Source organism: Camelus dromedarius, chromosome 13 (genome assembly GCF_036321535.1).
Source record: "Camelus dromedarius isolate mCamDro1 chromosome 13, mCamDro1.pat, whole genome shotgun sequence".
NCBI lineage: Eukaryota > Metazoa > Chordata > Mammalia > Artiodactyla > Camelidae > Camelus > Camelus dromedarius.
The window spans coordinates 19,976,987-20,004,687 of NC_087448.1; the positions used below are offsets into that span (position 1 = coordinate 19,976,987).

At 32.3% G+C, this 27,701-nt stretch overlaps 1 long non-coding RNA gene across 1 annotated transcript; it reads right to left on the reverse strand.

The window, feature by feature from the left end:
- Window positions 1-925: 925 nt before the first annotated feature.
- LOC135322729 (uncharacterized) lies at window positions 926-26,076 on the reverse strand. Its single transcript, XR_010383502.1, has 3 exons — window positions 25,699-26,076; window positions 24,080-24,206; window positions 926-1,606 (listed from the first exon to the last, which is right to left on the reverse strand). It is a non-coding gene; the product is annotated as an uncharacterized LOC135322729 (long non-coding RNA).
- Window positions 26,077-27,701: the final 1,625 nt, after the last annotated feature.

Consider the following 27,701-nt stretch of genomic DNA (forward strand, 5'->3'; position numbering starts at 1 on the left):
CTCATATAAAGAAAGAATCTATTCAAATTTTATTTCATCCAGCACCTAGTATTTCATATAGCAAATACTGTCCTCCCCAGTCTTGTTGACTTCCTATTATACACAGCATAATTCATGGTACTAGGACTATTCTTATTTTTTCTATATACTTGTAATCACTCTGCAGTGCTAAATTTGTTATTGTGTCTTGCAGCAGTAATAATGCAATGTGAAAATGTCATTATTCATCAACATCCAGTTCTTTTCCAATTTTGTGCATAGGGGAGGATCATTGTGAAGTTAAGGTGGCCAAGTTTTTGCTTTGACTAATGAAATACGAGTAGAAGTGCATCTTGTACATTCTCAGTGAGGTCTCTCTGAATAACATATTTAAAGTTGCAAGTCCTCCCAATCAGCAATCCTTAAGACACTGTTTGCTGTATTTTCTGCATAGTATTTATTACCATTTAAAAAAGAATGTATTTCATGTAATTGTATGCTTTCCCATGCTCTGACAGATACACATTTGAATGTAAGATCAACTAAGGTAAAATATTTCTTAAGTTTTTCTACTGGTATTTTTTTTCTTTCCCTTTGGGTGTAGAATAGTGCTTGCAATATAGAAAGTACTGGGTAAATTAGCAATTATCACTGGAGGAGGGTATCTGATAAGGCAGGAAATATGGTTGTTTCCAAGATACTGGAGATACACATATGTATGTATATGTGTGTACCTATGTATAATACATACACATACACACATACACATATATATACACACATTCTATACACACTATTTATACATTACATATCAATGTACATTAAATGCATAAGAGACATTTCTTTATATAAAATACACATATATGTATACATTCATATTTGTATATACATAATACTAGAAATATACACACATATGCACACATACATTAGTTCTTCTGTGCTTGAATTTTCATGTTATTATGATTTAAGTTGTACATTAGCATTATACATGTTTAATATATGGTATAGTTCACTAAAATCATTAATAGAGTAAGTATAGTCAAAGAACAAATTTAGGAGACTTAGAAGAGAAAGGATTAGTATTATGCCAAGTAGACTACTTCAGTTTAAGAGTTCAGAGACTGTTTATGATGATTTATTGGTGTGGCAATGGGATATAAAGGTAAAGTGGAATGGAATGGAAAATTGCTAGAGTGGATGAGTTTTAGGATTTGTGATGCCACTTTTAATAGGCTGCCTACAGTTCTTGATATTATGAAGGATGATGGCAGGCTAGTCAATTGGAATAAAAGTGTCTTTGCAGAACCTGAACTAATTTGGAAGAGTAGCCATGAGTGTGATAGAATCATCCATTACTGTTATTACAAACATGTTGAAATCCTATGGTATGGTTTTAATAATAGCCTTAAAATAAATACATGATTCCAGCTTGCTATCATTTCCCTTACCTCTATTTTTCAAAGTAAATTCACAGAAGCTCCTACTAGACTCTACCCCTTCTTGGTTACTAAGCACTGTAGACACAAGCAAAGTAGTACTGCAACTCTGGTTCTCCTTTCTTTCTTCCCCAGCCAGGCATGAAGAACTCACAGATTCCTAAGGCAATCCATGCAGTTTTCTGACCACTCTAATGGAGGAAAAAAAGCATCTTAATTAATTTATATTATATTAATTAATCTTAAATTTGTTTTCCTATAATCATGATCCACATGTCATAGATTATTTTTTCCTTTGTGATGAAACAGATTAAATCTAAACTTTTCAAATTTTGACTTGCTGAAAACAATAACACAAGACTGGCCAGTAGACTGATAATTTCTTTTTTATTTGCCCTAATCATAGGTAGCATTTGACAATGGATCCACTCTATGACTGAGTTTTCTGCACTTGATTTTAAATGTCATCCCTTACTATTCCATTTTGAAGGATTGAACTCTTGATTTTGTTACTTCTTTTCCAGAAGCCTATTTTCCATATCCATTCTTATATACAGTAGACTAATTATTTCCTCTGAGGATATAAAAGTTATTGTTACCAAATACTGTTTCATATATTTGAAAACAAGCATTATGTATTACATGACTTTTTCCGTATCTGTGCTAAATCTCATTTCTTCAGATTTTCCACTTTTGGGCAGAGCTTTTGATCTTGATAGACATTCCTCTTGATAGACAACACTCTAGATGCTCATGTTCCTTTAGAACCATGACTTGAACATACTGTCCATTGTCCTTGCTCCATGAAATCCATGAACTTATATAACTTTAATCCAATGATCCATAACAAATACTGGATGGAACATAAATTTATTTTAATGAGTAAGCAATTCTGAAAAGCCAGTAGGGAATCTAAAATTTAACTAAAAATAAGACAAAGATGTTGAGGAAAATTAAAAAGAATTTTGAAACAAGTAAACCATAAAACAAGTATACTTTTTTTTAAATTCTGCAAAGTGGAGAATGTAAACATATTCTCTGAGAACCAATCTAGTTGACTTGAGGTAAAACTTTGTGCTGAGTGAAATATAATTTTCAAGAAAGGGTAATAAGAAAGAAATTAAGAGTCAGGATAAAAGGTTCAGTCCTACACACTTAGTCAAGAGAGAAGAAAAATTTGAGAAATTTGTCTCTGAGAAGATGTAAGCATGATAAAAAATGCATAACAGCTCCAAGAGCTACCCACCAGTTGCTGAAATTCAGTGGAAGAAAATAAAATTTGTAAGAAATGTGGTGGTCCATTAGTCATAACTGATAGAGGTTTTAACCATCAGTTGACAAAGGCAAAATTTTAAGTTATTTCTCAGAATTGAAATGTTTAATAGAATAAGATATAGCAAATAGGAATTGGTTAGTGATACTAATTGCTGAGTAAAAATCTATAAATTTAAGAAAAAAATTATTTCAACTCTGATAAAATTCGAATCCGAATAATGGGAAGCATATGAAAAACCCCTGAAGAATCAGGCAGTAGTGGGATCACAATTGTTGGGAGAAATGGAGGCTTATGACTGGAGAAGACTATGGGATCACTGTGGGAGTATTCTGAGGAAGAGAAGTCTAGAATTTTCCCTTGTCTTTCATGTTGTGTCTCTGAGAACCTGAACCTAGTTCTATGACAAAGTGATTATGGGGTCAAGGCTGAAAACCTGTCCCAGCTTGTACTCACAAACATAAGCTCACACTTCCCAGCCAGTAGAAATGGTCATGCTGCCCAAAATCCTCTATGATAGCATAAACCATAAGTAAGAAATGATTTCATTATTATGCACCACTGGCACAGACCTTGTAATCCCAGAATTGTCCAGATCCACTCAAATCAAAAAGGCAGCAAAGCAACAGAGCCAATAGATTGGGTAATATTAAGAAGTTGCTAGACTGTTATTACGAGGTTGAGGAGCCAAGAGCTTGAGGGTGGCTGGACTGCAGACCTCTGAACTCTCTTTTACCTAATCCTTAGAATAGGAAATAATTAGAAGGAAAATGGCAGTTGAAAACAAGAGCAAGGTCTGTAATACAGCGATCTGGAGATAACTTAAGGCAGGGTTCACATGGAATGGTGAAGCTCATATTGCAATCCTAAATGTACACCTCTCCCCTACTCATGTGAGGAACACGCTTTAGGGAATAACTTAAATTTATAGCTACATGAAGGTGTCACTAGCCTAGGTATAGAGAATATCAAGCAAATCAAGATGTGTTCACATAGGAAAGATTAGAAGACAACTGAGGAGGTCATGAAAATGAAAGACATGAAATGAACAAAGTGACATAGACCAGGGAAATAAAAATGAGGAAACTGATTAGACAGAAATGTATAATAATATTGTAAAATCCAAAAAGATGTTTATGTTCAAGACCAGGGAAATAAAAATGAGGAAACTGATTAGACAGAAATGTATAATAATATTGTAAAATCCAAAAAGATGTTTAAAAATTGGATGTAAGGAAGAACGATTGTATTGAAGGAATTCTAAATGAAAATATTGACCATGGAAATGATAACCCAGTGTATAAACTGAATATAAAAATGTAAAATCAAATTGGATAATTTAGGAAACCTAGTATGATATGTACATATATATATATATATATATATGTATCATATATGGACATACATAATCTCCAATAATACATCTATGTATTTGAATATATGTATATTCAAATAACAGAAGGTGAACTCTGAAATGTTGCAGGAGCTGGCCCAAATCATTGTAGGACAGAATGAAAGTTAAATCAGTTATAACATTCACAATTAAATCCATCTAGATATAGATAATCATAGACCTAGATTATCAAAGCCTTGTTTTGGATATAGGCAATTTGGAAAGATAAAATTTTTAGAAAGATAGCAATCTCCTGGAAAGCTAGTAAGTTGGAACAGTCATTCTGGAAGTCAATTTTGCAATAATTAATTAATTAATTATGGGTATCCCCTTTCACCTGATGAGCCAAACTTAGTCTAAACATATATGATATAAATATGGAGATGTCGCATGTTATTTGTGTTAACAAGGTGGTAACTTAGTGACCATCAATAAGAAATAATCAGCATCTGGTAAAATATTATGTACTTTCATATAAAAACATGGAAACATGCTTAAATTTCATAGCACAATTTAAATTATGCAAAAGTAAAACTATTAAGCAAAAACAAAATTATTCATTTTGTGTAGATTCATGTATATTTAAGGACTTTTGTCAGAAATATCAGTGTAAGTTTATTTAGCAGTGCTAGATGAATGGAAGGAAAATTAGTGGAAATCAGTATTAAATGAAAAATTTTAAATCAAAAGTTTTTACATGAATCTAAGGATATGATACATTATGAACTTAAGAGTAAAATTAATTAAACTCTATGTTTGAAGTCTAAAATTTTACTTAAAATGTATTTTTATAGAAAAATAGTTTTTTGAAAAGAAATCACCTTCTCTGAGAAAACAGATTATATTAGCACACAACATTAAGAACAGGGAGTTGTGCATTGTTTATGTTGATTATATCTTTGTTCTCAAGAAGAATGATAATTGACATGGATATGGTAAACAAGTAATATTATGAAATATTTTAATTGCAAAAGAGGTAACAACATTAAATAGAATGCATGACTGTTACATGTGAATGGATATCTTCCATTGCTGGTAATATTCCTACTAGATAATGAATGTAATTGTAAATGATATTGGCACATTATCCAATTATTTTTAAATATTTGCTTAGAAGGATAGAGATGCAAAGTGTAGTAACTGCTATTTCAATTTTAAAAACAGAAACCTATGTGGTTTCTCAAATTAAGAAATAGTGAAGATAATGTTTATCATTCAGCAAGATTTTAAAAAAGTTTGAGTCTCACTTAAATCCTTTCTTAGAGAGTGTGTTAATTTTTAGAAACCAGATCCAGTTCACTAATGGTATCATATTAAACAATATTACATTTCCTTTTTTGATAAGATTCTAGACTCATAAATATTATAGATACCATATATGAATTGTTCAACTATGCATTTGGAAAACAAATAGATCCCTAGTATTATCTTGACTTAGACTTCCAGTCATACTGGAATTAAGACACATGATTGAATCTCTTCCCCTTAAACACGAAAAAATATAAATCAGTATCTGTCACATGCTGGACATCAAACAGCCCATGACAGTAATCTATGAGAGAAGGAAAACAAATGAAGTGATCTGTATAATTGCTCAGGCTCAGTTTCATAAGGCAGTTTCCAGGCTTCAGTGCAAGGAAACAGCTGTTAGTGCCTCTAGCAGAAGAGATACAGGCATCAGGGAAGCCAAGGTGAATGCTTGCATCTGTGCACGTGTGAGAAGAAACCACCTGGGCAAGGGACAAAACCAGTGGAAAGTAGTACACCAACTAATACCAGACATTCCACAGGTCTTATAAGAGATTGTGTTCACAATTCAGAGAGACCTCATAATACACAAAGTGTTGGGTAGAGTCTCAAATGTGTCTAAGCTTAATAATGGGACTAAACCACCTTTAAGCTAAGACTGCCCTGTAGTTATTGTAATGAAGCTTAAAAACAAACCATGAAAAAAATATAATTCAGTAACTTAATTGCATAGCATATAAATGTACAGAATTATGTAAAGAAATGTCACAAAATTTAGCATCCAACAATGAAAAATTGACAATTCTTGACATCCAATATAAAATTACCAGGTACACAAAGCAATAGGAAACATGACACATAATGAAGAAATAAAATTTTAGAAACACAGAAATGATAGTAATGATGGGTATAGAACACAAAAATGTTAAAATAGATATTATAAGTATACTTCAGAGTTAAATAAGTGAGAAATATGGGCTTGATAAGAAGAAATATGTAAAAATACTCAAATTGAAATTCTGGAAATGAAAAATAAAGTATCTGAAATAAAAAAGCAATAGATGAAATGAATAGCAGATTAGACACTACAGATGGAAAATGATCAGTAAACTTGAAACTAGAGCACAGATACAAGAGTGAAAACAAAAAGAAAATGAACTTCAGTGACTTACGGGACACACAGGTTCTTATATGTGTAAATTGAGGCAAGAAGAGGAGGCAAAAAAATTAGAAGGAAGAAATAATGGCTAAATGATTTCCAAAAGTAATAAAAACTATTCAGTCCATAGATACAATAATTTCAGCATGGATGAATCTCAGATCATTATGCAAAATGTAAAAAGCTAGACGAAAAATACTACATACTGTAAAAATTTTCATTAAATTCTAGAAATCATAGAAATATTGTGACACTAAGCAGATCAGTAGATGCCCCAAGCTGGAGGATGGTAAGAGGAACTTGTCAAGGGACATGGGAGAACTTCCTAGGGTAATGGAAATTATAGTGTGATTTTATGGTGGATACACACCTAAATAAATTTGTGACACCTAGAGGAGCTTGTAAATTTTAACAAATGAAAATTATACCTCAATAAAGACAATTTTAAAGAAATAATTTGGATTTGTGGAATACAGGAAAATATAAATTAGAAGATTCCCAAGTGTGTACGTTTTATCTACTCTGGAACATTTCTCATGGAATTTTGACTTAAAATAGAGTGTTCTAAAATTATCTAGTGTACAGTTGAAACAATCTGACTATATTACCTCCTAACCAAATCTGTTTTAACATTTCTAGAACTTCTGGACTGTCCTCAATTTACCATCTAAATAGACGTTTCTTGATTAGATAACTTCATATGCTGATGCGAAAAACAGGTAGTGGCTGTGCTTCACAGAAATTAGTGCCAGATGGACTATAAATTGAATTATCATAGCTAGATAATCTCTATTCCTGACTGTCTGATTGCACTGCTTATATAACTGGTTATTGTAGTCACCAAGAAAAATTCTTATGGGGCACATGGAGAGTGGAATTGAAAGAGGGGCTGTGTTGTTAACTCAAACATGTTGTCATTGAACTTCAGGCTCACCTGTCTGACCTAGGCTGTGCCTATAACTCCTCTGCCTTATCTTAGATCGTTGTTGACCTCTAACTCTGGGGCCAGGTATATTTAGCTTCGTGACAAAGCCCTGGCTTCTGCAGGACACTCATATTATTAAGGTCAGGAGCATATGAATTGACATGGATTTTAGTCCAACTGCAAGAGTTCTACCTCCTGCTCCTGCATTTTAACTTCTCGTTTTCCCCCAGCTTATATTCATTTCTCTTTCTCTCCTTACTGTGGACTTTACCTCTAATACTTTACGTACTTGTGGACTTTAATCTCTAATATCAGACACAAATGCAACATTTATTTGTGTATCTAATAAAAGAAATGAAAATCAGAAGATGATTAGAGGGTATAAATATAAAACAGTACTATTAGATTATTGTTAAAAATAATTCAAGGTATATTTATTTGGCAAATATTATAAAAGTAATTTATTTGGAATTAAAAATAAATTATATATATTCCAGTATTTAAAGAAAAGTTAATTTTATAATCTGCTAGTCTATTTAGCAGTTTAGGCCTGTCTAAATAAATATTATTCTGATGATTAAGTCTTTTGATTTCTCTTTCTGTCTTAACATAAAATATTAAAATTTAGATTGGATATTACATATGTGTGTGCATGTATGAATATACCATGTAAATCTAGAAATGTGTAAGACTTAATTAAGATTGTATGGATGTAAATATACAGACACATATATCAATAAGTGTGCCTAAATATATATAGAAAAATTTAATGTTAGAGATAAAAGGGCTTATCACATGTCTAGCTCATTAATATGGGCCCCAACAGAGACAAAATAACTTAGATTTCAATTTAATCTTTACTACAGAGTCCAGCATATGGGCATTTATTCAATTCTTTATCATAATCATGTTTATGAATTATAGTTATTATATGCATAAAACTTCTAATAATACATAAAATTTTAAGTTACATAATTTTAGTTGATTATATAACTTGCTCTTAAATGCCAACATCTATCATCTAATCTATAATTAATTACAAAATATTTTACCATAATTTTCTATGTATTCTGTTTTTAATAGGTAAGTAGTGAAGCATATTGTAGGTTCACATTACAATATGAAAATATATGGGCTTAGTTTTTTTCTAAGGTAAATTTCTTGAAAAGTAAATATAACTTCTTAAAAATATGAAAAGATAGCAGAAAAAAAATCAAGTGTAATTTAATGCAAATTTATCAAAAATATTGAACACTTCCCTACAGAGGCTTCCCAAAGTTTTTATTACAATCTTTACTAAATAGTATTGAGGATTTTAATGGAACAGAAGGGAAAAGACTGTCTGGTTCAGAATTGCCAATTGCCATTCAACAGTCTTTCTCTTCACTATGTTTTCTGCAGTATTACACTTATAGAACATTAAAATATCACAATATTTCTTGTCGACTGGCAAGATGACAGCACTGAGGATAGTTGTACAGCCACTTAGAAACTAATTAGCATTATTACAGAGGATTGTATATGATAATTAACAATTAAACTTAAACTTTCAGAACAGAAGCTGGTCCTCCCTAGGGGAGACTTTACATAGATTATTGCTAAAGGAAGAACTTAATGAAATTTTCTCCATACACCAGTTACATAATTATGATTCTTTGCTACAGCCCTTACTATTTAAATGTGCTATGTGCACCTGTAACTTTGAATACATATTTCTGTATAATTAGGTACTAAATAATGTTTGCATTTTATCAACAGCATTATGTTGTGACTATGTTTCAAATTTCTAAACTAGGTGCTATTATAATATTTGACCACACTTTTTTTGAATAAACACTTTTAAAAATAAGGGGACACAGTATAAAGATCTGAACTACTTATTCGTAACCATTTCCCGGTGGATTTGTGAGACACCTGGGACCCGGATGTTCTGAAAAACATAAACTCTATTATGTTCAAACCCTTGATATAAAAGTTATCACTTTCAAAGAACAATCTAAACTTTAATTAATTTGGGGGAAATTATCATTGCATATATAATTTTTCTTTTTCATTTTCATACATATGAATATATGATAATTTCAAGGAAACTATCCTTTTACTCTCTAATCAGCAACATAAAATCTAGATGGGGTTAATGATGTAGGATGGGTATTGTCTTTTCAGCTAACAGTTTGGTGTACTTGTTTATAGTTAGTAATTTTAACAAATAAAAAAGTTTTGTGTTTTGTTCCCTTAAAAAATGTAATTCAGAGTGTCAAGCCTGTTATGTACTCCATTAATATGGAAAATTGGAAATTTGGAATTTATGTATATTCATTATTGTTAGTGAATTTCCTAAATGTAAGCTAAGAAACCTAGGAGACTCCCTGTTGAGTCAGCTAAGCTTTATGTTATATATATCTTCCCAGGTTATTTTTGGCATCAGCAGTATAATTTTATAAACTGTATCCTCTAGATACCAATTATTTTAAATTGCAGTTAAAACTTTAAATTTATATTAGTATAAATAAAGAATTATTTGATATTTTTAATAGAACTATCATGTTTTCCACTCAGCCAAGATCACCCTAATGGTTCAGGGCTCCTAATACCCATGCACTTACATAGTCTTCTCATGCACAATATAGAGTTGTCCCCATATGATGAAAAGAACACTGAAGAAGTGATAATGTGTGATTGCTTATACTGTGCCGTAAGACTTTTATCATTTCCAAGTTGGTCTCTTAGATGATTTGCTCTGGAGAAAATTTTTAACCACACAATTAATACAAACAAACATGTAAAGATCTCAAGGAAGAGGTACAGATAGAGAAAAACTGATACCCCTACCCAACAATAAATACCAGTTTGTCAGCTATGTGAGTGAACCCTCCAGTCTCCTTTCAAGTTTTCAAATGACTGTATGGTCCCAGCTGTCATATAATTTTGCAAATCCATGAAAAACTCTAGGTAAGAACTGTGCAATTAAGCCCTTCCTGAGCCACTAACCTCCAAAATCTTGAGATGTAATAAATTATTACTTTTGCATGCATTATTAAATTTAATGTGATTTGTAATGTAGTGTTACTAATTAGAACAAATTGTAATCAGCTTTGTGAAAATTTAAAATTTGTTTTTAATATTATAGTTATACAGAAAGGTTTAGAGTAATCAGGATGGTTATTTTCTTTTTTTACTTTTTATTATATTTCTAATTTTTGAAATCATTTTAGATGCACATGCAGTTAGAAGAAATACAGAGAGCTCCCATAAACTCTTTACACAGTTTTCTTTGGTAGTCTTAAACATCTTAAAAAATTAAAATACAGCATTACAATGAAGACCTAGGCATTGGCACAGTCAATGTAAAGACCATTGCAAACCCTTAAGGATCCTTCATGTTGTGTCTGGAATAAACCCACCTGAAGAACCAAATGGAAAATTTGGAATTAAAAAATTAATAACTAAAGTTAAAGTCTCAATAAATGGACTTAAAACAATGGTGGGGACAGAGTAAAAATTAGTATACTTAAAAGTAAAAGAATAGAAATAATCTGAACAACATAGAAAAAAATACTGAAAAAATATGATCAGAGCCCTGAGAACTATTGAAGTATAACCAAAGATCTAACATCAGGCTTTTTTTGGAGTCCTGAAGAGAGAGGAGAAAAGGGTGTTGATAAAAAGTACTGAAAGTAATAATGGCTGAATCCTCTCCCTAACTTTGGCACAAGCCATAAACCTAAAGATACAAATAACTAAATAAATCCTGTATAAAATAAACCTAAAGAAATCCACACATGTACACATTGTAATTAAACTTCTGAAAATAAAATGTGAACAAAAAATCTTGAAAACATAGATAAATGGAACTTTAGCAATGGGATGAAACAATATGAATAACCAGTTGATATCTCATCAGAAACCACAGAGGCCAAGAGGAAATTCCAGATACTTTTCACTGCTGGAGAAAAGGACACTCAATCAATAATTTTATACCCAGTAATAATACCCTTCAGGAATGAACCGAAACTCAGTATACTCATATAGGAAGAAAAACTAAGAATTTGTCAATAAAGGACCAATCTAAAAAACTAAAAATGCCCCCCAAACGTTCTATAAAAATAAAGGAAAAGATAAAAGAAAGTTTGGAGCATCAGTAAAGAAGAAAGAACAAGGTAAAAAATAAAATGGTGACTAAATGCAATCCATTCTTTTTCTCCTGGTAAATTTTCTCTATTATGTTTGATGGTTGAAACCAAAATTATAGCATTGTCAGATATAGATGTAAGTATATGGAGAGGAATTTTTTAAAGACAATTATAACTGAAAAATAAAAGACATAAAATGAGATTAGACTTCTACACTTACCTCAGACTGGTTAAATATAGACACCAGTAGACTGTGATAAGTTAAATATGTATAATAATCTCTAGAGTAACCAACTAAACACTATAAAGCAATGCATGCAAAATACCTATAAGCATATTAAAATAGAATTTTTAAATGTTAAATTAACACACATCAATGTGAAGAAAATAAAGAAATGAAAAGCAAAGATAATACAAAGTAAAAAAATAAAAATGACAGATTTAGTCATAGCCTGTCAAGAATTATCCTTAATATGCATGGTTTAAACGTACTATAGAAAGAGACTGGAAAAGTGGATTTCAAAAACATGATCGAACTATATATTACCTACAGGAAATTCAGTTCAAATACAAAAATAAGATAGGTTAGAAGTAAAAGTTGGAAAAACGTATGAAGACATTAATCAAAAAAACTGCTCTTTAAATGTTATAAATATCTGTTAGCTCAGAGGAATAAACATGTAGTAGGTACTTTCGGTGACCATGTATTATCACATGAGGCTCCTACTGACTTCAGTCTGAGCTACAGTGGACAGTTCTGTACAATTTACAGTTCATATTTGACCAACAGTATTCATATATCTTTCTAATTTCTGTCTCAGGGCCTTCTTTGAAACCACAGGAATATACTCAGCCATATATGCTTATCAGAGCTGAAAGGCAGTTAACATCAGTGAAGTCAGAGAAACATCCAACAAATGAGGTAGGATTAATGCTTTGGCTACCCTTCTTCAGGTGTTTGAAATTATGCCAATGGGAAATACTGAAGCAATAACTTAGCTAAGGAGACTTGTAGTCTCAATTTATCTCTACATCCCTGAGACTACAAGATAATGGATGTATTGGTTTGGGATAAATGTGCTTCTTATCGCTATTGCAGGATAGTAAGCATTTTTGTTTCAATGATTTTCTGTCATTATGTGAGAGTGATGGAGTCTGTGACTCATAAAACAGTGTAGATAAAAGGTTTTCTTGATACATTAAGTACCTTGACAAACCCAATGTTCTGTTTCTTTGTGTGAGGAGAATAGGGTTTAGTCGTACCTATAGAACAAAGATCTTTTAACACATGTGATTTGATTTCATGAAGAACAGCATAGAAGTATTCTTCTCTTCACTACAGAGGTTTGTTTCAGTTCTTAGAAGAAGGTATTTATATCTCTAAAAGAGACTAAAAAGTGGTTTATTTTTAATGAATAAAAGTAATAACATCAGTGAAAACAGTGATTTTTAAATTTTTTAATGAATTAAAGTAAAAATATTCTTAGAAAAATAAGATCTAAATTATTTAATCCATTTTATAAGTGGAATTTCACAACCTGAATAACACTGTTTCCCACTGAAAAACACTATTAGGCTATTCTAAAATCCTCCATGGCTTTTTTTTAAATAAGAAAACAAAATATTTTAATTTTGTTTTCCAAATTCCCATGGCAACATCAATTGATTTTGTTTCAACAAATAGTACTGAACTTTGTAAATACAAATGACATGACTTCCTTTTTAAAATCCTCACTCTAGAATCATAGATAGATAGATACTATAAACTATTAAAGTAGTTATTCATTATTAGAAAGGCTATAATATGCCATACATTTTTAGTCATCACCACATTGACAGACATTAATGTTGACACACATTATGTCAGTTAAAATATATTGCAATAAATATGCATATATTTGAACATATATCTTAACATACAGGTGCTTTTAACTATAAAAGACTCAAAAATATTATGGTGTAAGCTTTGCACATATTAAAATCTTAATAGGTCCATGTAAATTTCAGTCCATTCTATACTTTGTCATATCTAGATTTTTGGGGGGAGGGACTGAAAGAGCAAAGAAAGAAAAAAAAAAAAGTAAGGTAACTGATCTATGACCACAAGAAGCAGCTAGCAGCTCTAGTTAAGAGAAAAGAGCAAAGTTTGTATTAAAAGAGTTCAGGAACATTCCTACAAATACCACATGGGTTCTGTATGAAGAGGCAATGGCTTGGGGTTGGCTGGAATCTCAGAGAAGGGACAAGTCATAGTGATGACAGAACCACTGTGACAGTTATTGCTGAAAACACAGTAACATGGTAACAGCTGCCTTGCTGCTGGTGCTGGAAACACTACTTGGGGTCTGCACAGTAGAGCTGGGACAAGGTTTTCTGGCACTGAGACCAAGAAAGAGGCCACACAATGCAGGACCTGAGGCTGCTCATGAGGCTGCAGCCCATATTTGTTCTCTGGTTTGGATGAGTAATTCTAAGAAAGACAGAAGCAAAAATTGCTTCTCCCTTTCACTGTCTAATCTTCTTCTAGGCCTTTCCACTAATAGATCCTTACTGGAGTCCATCTGGCAATAAAATCCCGCAATAGTTCTATATTTGTTACCTAGGACAGAATGCCTAAGGAAGCCTAGATCATATTTTTATCTGTCTTTGCTTGTCTCATCTGTATTTTGATAACTTCATTCCTGGGCTCCTTTTCTTGGTGCCTAGACTGCTAAGACAATAATCATTAAAAACAAAAAATGTTTGGCTTTGACCTACTCCTCAGAGCTGAAGGTGAGCCATGAGGAACTTAGAATTACAGAGGAAGCAATATTTTTGAATCATAGTTCTTCTAGAAATCCAAACCTAGTCCATATTTATAAACTACTGAAGTTCAGTGTGTAAATTCAACTGTACAATGCAGTATTATTAATTATAGTCACCATCTTTCTTTTTTTTTTTTATATGGGCATTTAAAGCTATATATTTCACTCTGGACACTGATTTGTTGTATCCCTTAAGTTTTGGTATGTCATCTTTTCATTTTCATTTACCTCGAAGTGTTTTCTAGGTTCCTCATGATTTCTTCTTTGACCCATGTGTTAACTTAGCAGTTAGTGTGAATTTCTACTTATTTGTGAAATTCTCAAATTTCCTTCTTAGTTTCTTTCCATTATGATCAGAGAAAATTCTTGAAGAATTTCAATTTTTTATGGGTATTGAAGCTTATTTTATGTCCTAACATTTGCTCTATTCTGTAGAATGTTAAATGTGTATCTGAGAATTGGTATTCTATTGTTGTCAGGTAGCCATACTGTAGCCATGTCTGCAAGTTCTCATTGGTTTCCAGTAGTCTTTTGACTTTCTGTTTCCTTGTCAGTGTTTTGCTCATTTTTGTCTCAACTATTGCTTTTTAATTGCCAATTTTCTTCTCAATTCTTTTTTTTTTTTTTTTTTGGTTTTCTTTATTTGTGGACTCTCTTTTTAGGTGCACATGTGTATATAATTGTTACAGTTTTCATATGGGTTCACTATTTTCGTCATTGTTTCTTTATGTCTAGTAAAACTTTGTTTTAAAATCTTTTCTGACCTAATATTACTATAGCTACTCCAGCTTTATTATGGTTGCTACTTACATGATATATATACACTTTCCAAACTTTTACTTTCAAACTATTTGTTTCTTTGAATTTAGAATGTCTCCAGCAGAAAACATATATCTGGTACTTAAAAAAAAATTGACCATTGTTTCAATAATTCATTTAAATTCTTTAATTCATTAACATTGTTATCATTGATACAGTTAGATTTACGTCTATCGATTTGCTTTTTATTTTTATATGCTTCATGTGTTTTAGTCCTCTATCCACTTCTACTGCTTTCTTTTTCATTGAGTATTTTCTAGTTTAACATTTTGATTCTCTTAAGAATTTTCACTATATTTCTAAAGTATTTTCTTAAATTGTTGTTCTAGATCTGGCCAAAACCTCTTAACTTCACCTCAGTCTAGATCAGATGTATATTAACTGTATTCTAATAGACAAATAAATATTACTTACATTGCTCTCTTCTCCTTTTTAAGCATTAAAAATATCTAAATATAATACAAATCTACCAGTACATTGCTATTTATTACTTCATATAATTTCATGTATTTTAGCCAAAATGAAAGAAGAAATGAAGGATATCTACTTTATAGAAATTTATACACATATTGACTTTCTTGTTTACCATTTCTACTTCTCTACATTTGTTTCTGTGGATATGAGTTACTAATATTATTTCTTTACTCCACATCAGCTTTGCTCTCTCCTGCCTCCTTTGTTCCTTTTTATTGTCAAAGATGTTACATTTCTCTGTTACAGAACCAAAAATTCAGTTATATTACTATCACTTATAAGATTGCTTTTTAACTCAGGTAATAGAAGAAATAAGAAAAAAGCATGCATTTGGGTTGTCTTCTATAATTACATATTTTTCTTTATCATTAGTTTGTTATGTGTTTTCAAATTTCTATCTTGAGTCACTTATTTTCAATTGAATAACTTATTTTCATATTTCCTATAAAGTGGGTCTACTATCAATAAATAATCTCTATTTTTGTTTATCTGTGAATCTCTTTATATTTTTATCTTATTTTGTGAAAGATATATTGCTGGATGTAAGATTCTTGGTTGAGTGTATTTTTGTGTTTCTTTTTTCCTTTTAGAGCATTGAAAATGACATCCTATGTCTCTAGGTCTCAGTTTCTGATAAGTCAGCTATTTATCTTACTAGGATTCCATTGTATATGATGAGTCATTTTTCTCTTGCTATTTCAGTCTTTTTTTGTCTTTGCCCTTGATAATTTTAATATAACGTGTCTAGGTATGGATCTCTTTGCATTTATTTGATTTTTAGATCACCGACCTTCTTGGAAGATTAATTTTATTCATCCAATTTGAGAAGTTCTCAGCAACTTTTCAGATATTTTTTCTGCACTTATCTCTCCTCTCCTTTTGGTACTCACTTTATTTGTTGGTGTGTTTAACAATGTCCTTTATTTCTATGAAGGTCTGTTTATATTTTATCATTCTTTTGTCTCTTTGTTGTTCAGACTGCATAATCACTAACAATTTATCATCTAATTTACAGACTCTTCTGCTTCTTCAAATCTACTTTTGATACCATCTAGTAATTTTTCATGTGTTTGTACTGTTAAACTCCACAAGTTTCATTTAAAATGACTTCTCTTTATTGATATTCAATATTTGGTAATATAGTTTTCTTCTTTATGCATGATTTCCTTTAGTTCTTTGTGCATATTCATAGTAATTAGTTTCAAGTAATTGTCTTCTAAGTCCTATATATCAGCCCTCTCACAGTTATTTTGCCTTCTTTTTCTTATGCCTGTTCACTTTCCCTTATCTTTTCATGTCCCATAATTTTTTTTGTGTGTGGGAAACTGGACAAATTAGATAACATGTCACATTTGAATACTAATTTCCCCTCTTTCTGGGGATTATTGTTGTTTTTCCTTCATTTGTTTGTAGCTTCTGGTTTTGGCTTATCTCTTTTGGTTTTGAAGCACCAGTCTTTAAGTGACTAAGGCAATGGAAATTGGGGCCCAGCATTTTTGGCCTACCACACCTTAGGCAAATCCTTAGCACTGCAAGTGGAAGCTGGGCAGAAGAGGGAAGTCCCTTCCTAACCCCTGTGCCCCTTGGTTGCAATCACCTGGTTTTAGCCTTAGAAACACAGTGTTGATGGTTAAAAGAAATCAGGATGGTCACTCCCCTGTGCATTGAGATACTGTAACCCTTGAGTAGGTGCTAAGGAGGGAGAAGACACCACCTTTTCTTAACCACACCCAGCCTGAGTGTAGTTTCAGTCATGCTAATTTGAGAGCAGAGGTTGAACTATAGCCTAAGAGCCACAGACTCTCACTGTTCTTATCAAGATTTATTATATTTGTTTTGAGTAAACATTTCTTCCTTTGCTGAATGCCCTCGTTGCTTGTGGATCCAACCTGTGTTCCAGGTTCTTGTCCCGTCCCAGAAAGAATTCAGAGACAATAAATAGAGGTTAAAAAATGTAAAGTGAGGATTTATTAAAGGATGGATAGTACACTGTCAAGGGGAGAGTGGGCAGGCTCAGGTGAGCGGCTGCCCTGAGTTTCTTTGGCAAGTTAGTTACATACATAGGGTGTAAAAATGAATGGGGGGAATATTCACTGGGGAGGGAAGGGCTTGGGGTCGTATTTCCTGATTATCATCCCAACTCCACCTTCCCAAAGTGAGGAGGGATTTTTGTCCTTATTTAGTCTGAATCTGAAGTGTCATGGCATCGGTGCATAATGGGTACTTCTTTCTGATCTGCAAGGCTAATTTTATTGAAATGAGGGCATAACAAGCAAAAGGTTACATTAGGACACTGGAAATTCCTGCCTTTTCTGACCTTTCTTTGTTGGTCTCCAGGCCAAAAGGTGTGGCCCCTTATCAGCCCAAAGATTCCTGCTTTTCCTTCTCTGCCCAGGGACCCCTGGCGCTTACAAGATGTATGTTTTCCTGTGTTTTGTCTTGTGCCCCTCCTTTCTGCCCAGTTCCTGCCATTTGGCCTGTGTCCCCCTTTCTCTGCTCATATCTAGCTATCTGCCTGCTCTAACACTCTTAGGATAATTTCAAAAGCTTTTAAAAGGGTTTCATTTTTTTAAATAATTTCCATCAGTTATGTATGATTTCATAAATTGGGGGATCTATGGAGTTTCTCAGACTGCCATTCAGAAATTAATCCCCTATAGTATATCTTTATCTACTTTTTGCTGAACTCATTTAGAAATACTTATGAAATTAAATGGATTAAAAGTAAAAAATATTAAATTGTTAAGAATTCTGTGCTATTAAAAGATGATTTTCAGTTGTTAAAAATAAATGGATATAATGTCTCTCACATTGTATTTACTTTTATAGTACAACAAACAAATGTTCTAGTTCACACCTGCAGGAAATGTTAAGATATATACTCCATATAAGACAGATTTTTTTTTTTAAAAAGTCATTCTTAACAAGGCAATTAAATATGAATTATTAAAGATATGATCTGTTACTTTCATCTTTATATAATTTGCAGGCACTTCCTTTCATCAGTTACTTCAGCCTATCACAGCAGCTGCTAGAATTCAGTCATTTTCATTAAGTGTAATTGGTTTGAACTAAAATCTCTAGCCATTGTAATGTAATTCCATGCTAATGCAGAATGTGAAACTGGTTAGTTGGCCAAAAAAAAAAAAACCCTGCTTTTTGCTGTAATTTATTTTGAATGTGATTAGTGTTATCTTTAGGCAAGCATATTTCTGAGAGGCAAAAAAAGGTGTAATTGGAATACTGTACAAAAGGCTAAAACTCTCCTTCGATTTTATTATGAAAGAGGAAAAGTACTGTTATTGTATTCTGTTTAGCAGGTGATTTATTCTTTTGTTAGGTTAGAGCTCCCCTATGTGGCTATTTGGTTGAGACACACTAAGGACTTAATACTAACATATTCCAACAATTAAACATAAGTTAACCTCACAGATATCTTCCAATAAAAATATATTGAGACAATCACCTATAAATAATTTTAAGATTCATAGAAACTATCATTTTTCTCCCTTTGACTAACATTGCCTAAAGGATATTAATGTAATGCAATGTAAAGAAAGGAAATAAAATTCAATATTTGTATTGTATTAGTGAATATAAGCAAATTTCTACCTAAGTCAGCATGTACCAATTCCTCACACTCAACAGGTTACTTAAGTTTGAATTAATTTATTTCAAAACAATTTTGAGTAACATTTTCTATTCATTTAATTAATTTATCAAATCAATGTATATACTTTTATATATACTATACATATTTTATATACTTTTAAAGATATAAGAACATGTAAAATTCAGTGTTGCTGTCAACATACTGAAAATTTAGTAGTGAATGCAATTCATGAAAACAAATGTTAAATGATTCAGCTGTTAATATTTCTTCCTTGTAATGAGAACTCTTAGGATTTACTCTCTTAGCGACTTTCATATATAACATGTAGCAGTGTTAATCATATTAATCAAGTTGTACATTGCATCCCTAGTATTTATTTATCTTATTACTGGAAGTTGGTAACTTTTGACTGCTTTCATCCACCTTCCCCTCTCCCTATCTCCCACCTCTGGCAACCACAAATCTAATCTCTTTTTTTATGTGTTTGTTTATTTGTTTTCTGAAGTATAATTGAGCTACAACACCATGTTAGTTCCTGGTGTACAACATAGCAATTAGGTATTTTTAGACATTACAAAATGATCACCATGATGTCACCATCTGTCATCATACAAAGATAATCATATAATTATTGACCATATTTCTCATGCTGTACATTTCATCCCCAGATTCATTTATTTTGTAACTGGAAGTTTGTACTTACTCAGAATTATTTTGATACAATCTTATTTTTTTCCTGCGATTTTAATGGCAATGTAAATTTCTGTTCAATGGTTTAAATTAAATATATATATGTGTTATTTCTGTGCTTTGCTAAGAATGAGAAAGGCATTTCATATGAAAGAATTATGAGCAACTTGCAAACAATTTGAACATTAAAAAAATTGCCTGGATTTATTAGCACTGTACATCGTTAAAATATAAAAGCAGAGAAGACATCACTGCAATATAAAAATAAATAGCAGACATTAGGTGAAACTTAGTTTACAAAAGACTTACCAGGAACCATAGTCCTGACTCATAATAGCCTCTCAATAAATACATTCTTGTGTGATTGAATGAGTGACTGAGCTAGCTGCAAATGTAAGGCATAGTTTATGCCCAATGTTCCTAAGGCAAATCCCTAAAGAGATTATGCTGTGCAGATAATTACCAGATCAAACTATTACCACTGATATCCCTACTGAAGTCACTATCAATTAATATTTCAGGACCAATGAGATTACATTCCCTAAGGGCTATACTAAAAAATTAGTTGAAGGCAAATTTTAAAATATCCTGAGTTATTAAAAAATGGGCCTAAAAAGAGTGGATCAATTAAGGAAATATTTTCTTGGCCCAGCAAAAAGATATTCAAACAGTGTGCTAATTGTGCACTTTAGATTAAATCATTCCTTTGGAAAATGAAAATCATATCAAATTATTTGCATTTTTTAAACTTGAGAGATTTGGGGCATCAAAAACTGCATCTAAGGAAATGTTTATTTAATTTGGAAATGTGTTACTATTACCACCATGTTGGTCATCTGATTTTTTTCTGCTACATTTTCATCAGTATTCTTACTTATCAAACTGTACCAGCCATTCATTTTTCCATAGTGAATTCCTCTCTTGATGTCACTTTACCTAGCAATTGGAAGCAAGAAAGGAAAAGGCTAATTTCTGTTAACTACAATTGACTCACCAAAATTGGTTAGATTTAATAAAACCTTGTGCTTAGTTTTAAAATATAAATGAGATATAAAAATAAAAATACATTCCATTCATTGTTTTGTCATGTTTCAACCATGCTAACAATTCATTCAAATTTCTTCTATATCATGTTTTACTTATACAAATAATAGCTATTTTATCTATAAGGCAGTTATATCTTTTCATATATATATGAATTATATCTATGTATAATTATATGCCTTGCTTATATCAGTTGATATGGTGATACATTCCTACTCTGCATCCATGCATATGATGGATTTATAGATAGAGCTATCTGCTAGATGGCTCTGAATCCCAGCATAGAGCATAAGGAGAATGATCATTTAATAATAGTGAATTTTTTTTCTTTTAGACCAGGCAGTTCTGCTGGAGTAAAGTCAAGGCAACATAGATAGATAACTAATGGATAACTAATGTATTCATTACCTACAGCTGAAGCCAAAGGAGAAGCAATAGTTCATCCTTACCTGGGAGCTACTTTTCCAGCATGGCAGCTCAAGTTAACTTTTTTATACACATCATAGATATACCTTGTATGACATCACATTGTGAAACATGCCTGTCAACAGCTTCTCCTTAAACCATAGGTCTACCTGCTCAGGGGTGAAACTGAAATTGAAATTGAAAAACAGTTTCAGTGAAATAGGTGAGGGAAATTAACAAGTATAAACTTTGTGTTAAAAAATAGATGAGTCATGAGGATTAAATGTATAGCATGGGTAAGACAGAAAATTTCTACTGACCTTATTGAGTCTTAGTCTTGTTTGGACTCTGAACTTGGTCTTGTCCCCTACACCCCAAGAGGAACACAAAGCTGTGGTTTGCCTGATAATGCCAATGCTGTCAAGATGAAAGTGACTTTTACTTCTTCACTTTATATCTCCACATATATTTTGACCTACTGTCCATTCTGTCTTATCAGATCTTTAATACTTTGAAGAAGATATATTTCCGTGTACTTTTTACAGTGTAGTTACTTGCATTAAGCCTCATGTTTAGCTCATCGGTATAGACAGCAGTCTGACAAAGGTAAAAGTCTGAATGATAGCTGCATAATTTAAGATGCGAAAAACCTGAGCACAATTATGTTTGAGAGGGGAAAACCTGTGGAGAGAGAGTGATTGAACGCACTTGAAATCAGGTGTACATGATGAAGCATTTTGATAGAGATGATTGCAATAAAAGTGGAAGAATATTCTTGGAAAGGAAAAAGTTAGACCTTACCATTCTTGATTAATTCACAAATGCTATTTGTGGAGATCTCTCCCTAAAAGACAACACCAGAAGAGAGGCTAGTAAAATGCCTCCAATCGCAGATTTCTAGTGAAAGTCCTAAGTACAGTTGACACTTGAACAAAGCGGGGGTTAATCTGACTATAGTTGGTCCTCTGTATCTGTGGTTCCTGGATTCAGCCAACCTCTGCATGTATAGTATTGTAGTATTTACTCTTGAAAAATATCTGAGTATAAGTGGACCCATGTAGTTGAGACCTATGTTGTTCAAGGGTCAACTGGAACCGTCCTTTGCTTTCTGCAAAACAAGAAGGAATTTGTGTGCCATAGTAACGTACTCAATGATGAGACTATCTCTCTCTACAGGAGACAGATATCTGAATATCTGAGAAGAATGCTCAACTTGGTGACTGAATACTGTTCTTAGCAGATATATACTAACTAAAACTCAGAAGTTACCATTTGATTTTAAGTGACCAAACACTTTAAAATACTTCAGAACAAAATATGGGGGTGGTGAGGAATGACGGAAGAAAAACAGAACATAGGAAAAGGAAGGAGAAAAGTATTGGTTAATCTAAATGAAAATAAACAAAATATTCTGGCTTTAGACATACATAGATCCAGTTCAAGTCACATTCTGACTTTTTCTCTATTGTTTTTCATTGCTTTGATCTTATTTTAGTCTTCAGCAATCTTTTCCTGTAAGGTAGGAAATATATACTGCAGAAGCTTCACAAGTAGGTGGCATAAACTGCTCACGGTCACATAAAGAATGGCTGATTGTCTCTCTTCTACTATCAAAATCAATTCTTTAAAAATATTTATGGGCCTCTGTGGGTCACATTTCAGTACTTGAATAAACAATAGGTTCTTATGGTTACCAGGGGAAAGGGATTTGGAAGGTACACATTTGGGAGTTTGAGATTTGCAAATGATAACCACTATATATAAAAATAGATTTAAAAATTTTCTTCTATATAGCACAGGGAACTACATTCAATATTTTGTAATAATCTTTAATGAAAAAGAATATGAAAATGAATATATGTATATATGCGTGACTGGGACATTATACTGTACACCAGAAATTGACACATTGTAACTGACTGTACTTCAATAATGAAAAATAAAAAACAATAAAAAAAAAATAGGTTCTGGGAATAGGGCACTCTTCCTGACAGCCTATCTCATAATCTCAAAGCCCTGTTGATGTGTGAGGGCTCCTTGATTAAAAACCTTCTCAAATGACAGAAAATGGGAAAGGATGCAACAGGCAACAGTCGACTGCTTTGCTACCACCTGATAAATATTGCCCAGGAATGAATCAACTTCGGTGTACTCACCCGCGTCCCCTCATCTATTTAACCATCAGAGGCTATCATATCAATGCCTCCATTCCAGATACCAGCAAATATAACCATTAGTGTATAACCATAGTGTATTGATTTTAAACAATAGAAATAACCATGGCTGGTGTTAGCAAAATAGACACGGATGGAAGTTAACTGTGTACATCACAGAATTAAAGAGATATTTGAAAAATAAGGCCTTGAAAATAAAGGAACCAAGTTTCTCTGAGTACATAACAACCATTTGTCAACCTTTGGGGAAAATTTTAAGTCTAATGCATTTGAAAATAGAGTCTGGGATAGTTGGGAGAGGCTAAGGTATAGTTCTCTTTCTGAAACCATTCAGATTAAGCTCCCAGATGAACCAGCTCACAGATAACTGATTAGGTTTACATTCTGAGATATTCTCAGTCCAAAATTTCTAAAAGATTACATTCACCTAAATCCAAGTTTTCTGCTTTGTCACATAGTGCCTAAATGTCCCATTTGAATTTGAAAGAGTATAACTCTCTGAAGTCTTACTTTTCTGTAGGTCACTGTACTTCTCCTTCTTTTCACTTTTTACCTTCCTTTTCATCCCATCCTTGATGCTGGTCCAGTCTGGGACAGAGGCAGTGCCTTGATCACATCAAGAATGAGACTTGATGTCCTGGAAGGAGAAAGGAACATATATGGTTGGAAATTGGAAATTTGAAAAGCCCACAACTGCCCCTCCTCCCTTCCAGATTCTAAAGTTTAGAGAGAATATATACAATAATCACTAGTCCAAAATAGATTCAAAATACTTCAGAGTATCATAATTTTAATATCAGTAGCATCGAGGACACTCCAGAAGACTGGGTTTCTGGCAAGTTTCTGTGCCTTGCAGGACTTTTAATCACGCAGCATAGAATTTATAATTACCAGGAAACTGAGCTTTGTCTCCCAAGTTTAAGTTTTTACCTCTTCTTCTTCCTTTTCTCCTTTCTCTCCTCATCTTCCTACCCTCCCACTTCCTGTCTTTCTCCTTTTTTCCGTCTTAATCCAAGGGCATGCTAACACTGTCTTTTGGACCAGTGTTTGCACTTTGAGATTATCCATAACTTACTGACTACAAGGGAATTAGTTTCTTTAAAACAGAGATGAATATACAGTAAGCACATGGTTTCTTTAGTTTTATATATTGTATCTATGTTCAAATCTTAGTTTTAAGATATAATGAAATGCTTTCAAAGCATAATATATATCCCCGGAACTCTAAAAAAAAATGTAAAATCAACAGCCAAATATGAAAGAAAGGCTTGACTAGAATAAAGGCAGAGACACTTTAAATCAAAATTTAATGTAAAAATTAAAGTCTGGGAGAAAATATTTGTAACGCATAAAACAAGTAATTGCTTGATGAAGCCCGAATAAAAAGTAATTGCTTGATAAAACCTAAAAATAAGAATCAGGCAGGGTGTTTAATGGAAAAACAGACCAATTGTAAGTAAGAGGTATTATTAATCATCAGGGTAACACAACAGATGTGACCATTATATTCTGGGAAAAATGCAGAATATTGGTCATTTTATCAATAAATGTATCAAAAGATGTTTGATCCTTACAAGTAATTATGACAAGGCAAATTAAAATTAGATATGTAAGACTGATACTTTATTTTTTAATGATTTCAAAATATAGTGTTTTTATTTGCTTTTGAAGGAAGTGTATTTTGTACAACTCTTTTGAAAATCAAATTGGCTATATTGATTTGTGCTTTGCTTTCCAAAGAGCAATCCTACTCCACAGAGGTATCCTAGAAAAATAAGCATGTGCTTGTTTTGACAAATACACAGTTATTGACTGCAATATTGTTCGAAATAACAACAAAATAAACCTAGAAATATTAGTGTCTATATAGGAGAATCATGGCACAAACTATTTTAAATCTATCTGTGAGATACGAGGTGCACTGGAAAGGAGAGACTTTAAGTGAGGAAGTCAAGTGGAAGACCATTCATTATATTCTTGTCCTCACTGGGGGAATATGCCCATGAGACACTGACTTGCTCAACACCTATCCCAACCTGTTTCTACTATTCTTCGCTGTACAGGTGGGAGAGCAAAAACTATTTTCTCAGACTCCCTTGTGGTTAGACAGGCCCCTGGGGGTAACTTACATGCTTCCAATTAGATGCACTTCTGTGTGAATTTGATTCAGGACTAGATTATGGTGAGGTGAGGAACAGATATGCTCCAAGATGTCCGTTTTGCTGGCACTGACTCTGGAAAAGGCAGTACGATTCTGCAGCTGTCTCTGTGGTCTGAGGTTCAGGCCTCTTTTTTCCCCGACCAGGGATATGCTTCTTGGTTCTAAAATCAGCAGGTGTGGCAGCAGCTTCCTGAGATTACAGCTTCTGGATTGTTGTAGCCATAGAGGCAAAATTAGTGGCCATGATCTGTGCTGTGGTTTTAAAAGTCCCTTCAATAAGCTCAGTTTCAAGTTACTATCTTAAGCCTTTAACAAAATATGTTTTTGCTTTAGCCAGTTAGGATGGTTTCTCTTTCACATAATTTTCTGCAAACTGAAGAAAATACATACCAAAATCTTAAAAATGGCTCTCTAGGATTAAATCCAAGTAATAATTTCTTCATGCTGCCTATTTGTTACTTTACATATGTATATTCTTTTATTTGTTCAGTACATGTGTGGGACTTTAACATTTATTTACATCTTGGGAACATTTAGAAAATGTTAAAATATTTTACTTGTCCAAATTTTACTTATCTTCATAATTATTTTTCATTAATTTATATTTTCACAAAGGTAATACAATTATATGCTTAAAAAGGTTTAAAATTCAACTCAACAAAGGTAACTAAATTAAACTAAAATGTTAAAAGTTCAAAATTTCAGTTCCCTGCCTGCTCAACTCCAATCTCATTCCTTATTTCTTACATTTACCTTTATAATGTGTTTTCCTGGAAACTCCATTCACCTCTATCTATGCTATAGATCATGTTTCCTGGATTTTGTGTTGTTAATATTTTTGCTTGCATCCACATTTTGTTGAAGCACATCTTCTAATAACTTCCTTAAAAAGGGAGAACAAAATGCATTTTGGGAATTTTACATATCAGAAAATGGATTTTCATGCTTGAATGAATATTTCTCTGTATTAAAATAGCAGGTTGTGAAACATTTTGTCTAAGAATGAGGATTGCTTTGCATTGTTGTCTTCTAGTTTTTCTATTAGAAACTGCAACATCACTCTTCTTGATTTTTGCATGGAATCCATTATTTCCTTTCCTTGATCCCTCTCTTAATATGTAAGGTCTCCTTACAAGATGTAATCAGACCCTCCATCCTTTTTAAAGCATTATTTATTACATTTCTTCCTTTCATTATGTTTATTCTCTAAAATACCTTAGTCTTTATGGTGATGTTACAACAGAAAGCATCTTACTTTCTGTCACTCTTACTGTCAAGCAGTTTATTACATCGTGTCAAGTGAAAGACTCCTATAAATACTTGTTTTTCCTAAATATATTAATATTCTCCAATGCTGCTGTCTCCTATCCCTTTCCATTTATACCCATAATTATTTATGATCTTGTTTGTGTCCTTAGGAAAGACTGTACTAAATGCCTATGTTTAAAATGCTAAGTTTTACCAGAAGTCATATGAAGGCATCTTCACAATTAAAATGTATTATCCCAGTTCCATATTTTTGATATTCATAGTATCTTTATTGTCTTCTCAGCATCTCAACTGTTCATTGGGGAGGAAACATTTTTTTTTCTGTTTTCCCACACTTAATATTTATTTAGCATATATAAACACTTTTGTTACTATCATCATTAGTGGTAGCATCTTGAACACTTAATATGTACAAACAGATTTGTAAAATGTTTTAAGTTAAACTTTGTTTCTAAACTATGTGAAATATTTATATGCTCCAGAGTTAAAAATGTAAAATAAGATTTATTAAAAAGTTTAGATTTTATTCCTGTCCTTACTTCATGTTTATTTCCTCGGATTATAGGCACATATTTTGTTATTTTTTTTAAAACAAAAGCATTCATTCATATTTTACACCTTTCTAACGCAATAGGTGAGTATGCATACTTTTCTGAACCATGCTTTTTTCACCCACATTACATTATACATATTGTTATATAC